Source organism: Rhinoderma darwinii, chromosome 5 (assembly GCF_050947455.1).
Source record: "Rhinoderma darwinii isolate aRhiDar2 chromosome 5, aRhiDar2.hap1, whole genome shotgun sequence".
Taxonomy (NCBI): domain Eukaryota; kingdom Metazoa; phylum Chordata; class Amphibia; order Anura; family Rhinodermatidae; genus Rhinoderma; species Rhinoderma darwinii.
Window position 1 is genome coordinate 233,042,647 of NC_134691.1, and position 3,781 is coordinate 233,046,427.

Genomic DNA, 3,781 nt, shown 5'->3' on the forward strand with positions numbered 1-3,781 from the left:
GACCTCTACAGTAATCAGATACTTGTCTGTTCTGTTTTTGTCTCCGGCCGTATCGGTGTTGATCTACCTTTTGGGAATTGCGTTATCAGTCTTCTGTGCAAAAATTTATTTTTGTTGTATGTTTAGGTTTTTTTCGTTTTTAGGTTGCTCTCCATGAGCTAGAAGTTTTAAGTTAAATATGGGTTTCAAGATAGTTTTACAAAACGTTAGAGTTTAAAAGAGTAAAAATAGACGAGCTGCTATTCTAGAGGTACTGGCACAGGAACGCTTCTCGGCCTTTTGGCTAAGATCAAGTGTAGTATCTGTTCTTATCAGTCCTTGTAAGGGCAGATAGCTCGGAGAACCACTGGGGGCTATTAACACTAGCTTAGCGATCAAAGAGCGTTCCAGACAAAGCCGGCGACGAACTGCGGAGAAGAACCAGCGAAGACGATGATCCAGAAGGGAGAAAACGCCATGGGGGAAGGAGCTCCGGGAGAATGCTGCCGGGAAGGAGAACTGCGACAGAGACCTTCGGAGAAGAGCCGCTGCTGAAGGGGATCTTCGAAGAAGCTCGGCCACAGAAGAAGAAGCTCGACGAGGAACCGCTGGGGAAAAATTTTTGTGGAAGAACCTCGGCCAGCAAGGACAAGCTCGACGAGGAGCCGCTGCGGAAGAAATTTCGTAGAAGAACCTCGGCCAGCAAGGAGAAAATTTGCATAGCTCCGCCCCCTTCGGGAAAAGAGCTATCGAAGATCCTCCCTAAGCGACAGGAACAGCTGGAAAAAGCCATGCCAGCAACCCTGCCACCCAGAAGGAGAAGGCTGACGCTCCAGGCAAGCAGACCCAGGCCAGGACATCTCCTCCTGAAGCCTCCTCAAGCCAACAGGCCCCCAGGAAGCCAAACCAGGCTGCTCCAACCCTGGAGCCCTGGATGAAGCAGACGGTGGCCCTGAAGCTGAAGGAGGTGGAAGGGAGAGTGCCGGACATCCAGACCTTCATGACCGGGATCTTCATTGTGACCTTCGCATCTATCAACATCTGCAGAAGGTACTGGGAGATGGTGAAAGCGGCGAGGCCTGATTCCCCTTTCTCTCACTTTGTGGGCAACTGCTCTGTCCAAAGCAAGGAAAGGCGGGTGATGGTCTCAATGCGGAACCCACACACCCCCGGCAAAGACATCACCACGCTCCTGAAGCGGTTCTGCACAGTGGTGAGGGAACCCACCCATATCCTGAACGGACTCGGCTTCTGGACTAGCAAGTGGTCGGTAAGGGTATGTTCACACGGCCTATTTACGGACGTAATTCGGGCGTTTTTGCCCCGAATTACGTCTGAAAATAGCGCCTCAATAGCGCTGACAAACATCTGCCCATTGAAAGCAATGGGCAGACGTTTGTCTGTTCACACGAGGCGTATATTTACGCGCCGCTGTCAAATGACGGCGCGTAAATAGACGCCCGCGTCAAAGAAGTGACCTGTCACTTCTTTGGCCGTAATTGGAGCCGTTATTCATTGACTCCAATGAATAGCAGCGCTAATTACGGCCGTAATGGACGCGGCGTTCAAGCGCCTGCACATGCCGGTACGGCTGAAATTACGGGGATGTTTTCAGGCTGAAACATCCCCGTAATTTCAGCCGTAACGGACGCCCTCGTGTGAACATACCCTAATCGTCCAACTCAACAAGGATTCAAGCGCGGAAGACGGCCTCCAGCACCTGCCCCAGTCATTCACGCTGGGCAACTCCTACAGCCTCATCTACTACCCGGAGACATGCGGACATGCAGCAGATCTGCAGGAGATGCAGCAAGAAGGGTCATTCGATGAAGGACTGCAAGGATGACGCCTGCAAGAACTGCCGGGTAACAGGACACGAGACCAAAGACTGCCCAAAACGGACAATGTGCAACCTCTGCGGACAAGCAGCCCACTCCTACAAGGCTTGCCCGAAGAGGGATCGATCCTGGGCAACTGTAGCGGCGAAAGCTCCGGCCAGAGGGAACCCCGCCCCAGCCAGAGCTCCAGCGGCGCAGAAGACCGGGAATAAGAAGGGTGGTAAGAAGACGACAGTCCCTCGCCCCCCTCTCCCGGCCCTCCCTTTTCCTACCCTCTCTCGCCCAGCCCTCCACACCCCCCCAGTCCCCAACCCCTGTCACCCCCACTGAGGCTCTCACCTTCTCCTACCCACCCACCTAAGTGGTCCTGCCACCTGCACCTCTCCCAACCCAGCCTCCCTTCTCCCCAGCTCCAGCAGCACTAACATCTTCCCCTCCAGCTGCTGGAGTCCTCTCCCTGGAGGATTTTCCCCCTCTTGTCTCCTCAGGTGCCATCCAGAGGAAGAGAAAGGTGAGGGACAGCCCAGCTGCTGATTCCTCAAAGCGAAAAGTTGTGGAAATCTGCGAAGATTCCCTTGCACAGCAGGAGGAAATGGAGCAGATGGTGCAGGAACTCGTGTCTGAACCTGAGGTCATCGACTTCACAACAGACATCCAGGTGGCTTCAATCCTGGAACAATATTTGGCAGAGAGCCTGCTGGATCTTCTAGACCCGCCAGGCTCCAGAGAGGAGGATCCGCCCGACCGGACTGGTAACTAAGGTGTATCGTTTGCACTAGCCTTCTTTATTCTCCCCCATGGCTGCTAAACTTAACATCTTTAGCCTCAATGTGAGGAGTGTTAGAGATAGGACTAGATGTCAGATGGTGTTAACTTTTCTTTCCAGACAGTCGAGTGATGTTTTTATGCTGCAGGAATGTACTCTCCCCTCTTCCAGGTCTTACCATCATCTGGCCCGTCCTACTGGTCTGGTGGGGGCGACTGTAAGTCTGCAGGGGTTGCCATCCTGAATAGGGGAAGCGTATTTACTGTTGACTCTGTCCAGGAGCTCGTCTGCGGCCGCTTGTTGGTCGTAGACGGTTCCTGGGCAGGAGAGCCGATTAGGCTCATCAACGTGTATGCTCCCCCTATGAAGGCTGAGCGCCTGGAACTATTCCAGACCCTGCGGACCCAGCTCGCCACTAGGGCAGTGGTGATGGCCGGGGACTTCAACTGCCCCAGCGAAGAGGATGGACGAAGTTCCGGCACTTCAAGCAAGCTGGATGTCAGTTACAAACTGCTTATCGAGATGGTAACCGAAGCATCCTTGCAGGACGTTGTGGGCTCCATGGGGAACGGCTCTGTGAACTATTCATGGAGCCGACCCGATGGCTCACTTCGTTCTCGGATTGACTTTGTGTTGACCTCCCGGGCAGTCAAGCAGCATGGGCACTCCATGGTCCCCTGCTTCTTCTATGACCACAGGGGCATTCTCTTCCAGGGTGCCATCGGCCACGGTTTTCCTCCCGGCCCTGGCTCCTGGAAGCTGAATTGTGCCCTGCTGGAAAGAGAGGAGGTACTGGCGGAACTTAGAGACGCCTATATTGTTTGGAGGAATGATAACGTTTTCTTTGACAAAACCTGTGACTGGTGTGAATTTGTTAAAGTTGAATTTCGTTGTTTCTTTCAGCCAAAAAGTTGTCAAAAGGCGTGTGAGAGGAAGAGAGACTTCAGAGAGATGCTGCGTCAGCTGCGATCCCTGCAAGACCTCCTTCAATGTGGCTGGGACGTCAGGAACGAGCTGGAGTAAGCCAAAAAGGGCCTGAAAAGGCACTTTGAGGAGGAATCCAAGCGAATTGTCTTTCGTTCCAAGGTGGAGAACCTGGAGAAGGGTGAGAAATGTAACTCGTTATTTTTCAGGAAACTCCATGCCGGCCACACGCCCCTGAAGGAACTCCGAGATGAGACCGGAAACATGCATTCTG

General features: G+C 53.3%; 1 pseudogene; it reads left to right on the forward strand.

The window, feature by feature from the left end:
- The first annotated feature begins 263 nt into the window (after positions 1-263).
- Positions 264-365, forward strand: LOC142654550 (U2 spliceosomal RNA; annotated as a pseudogene).
- Positions 366-3,781: the final 3,416 nt, after the last annotated feature.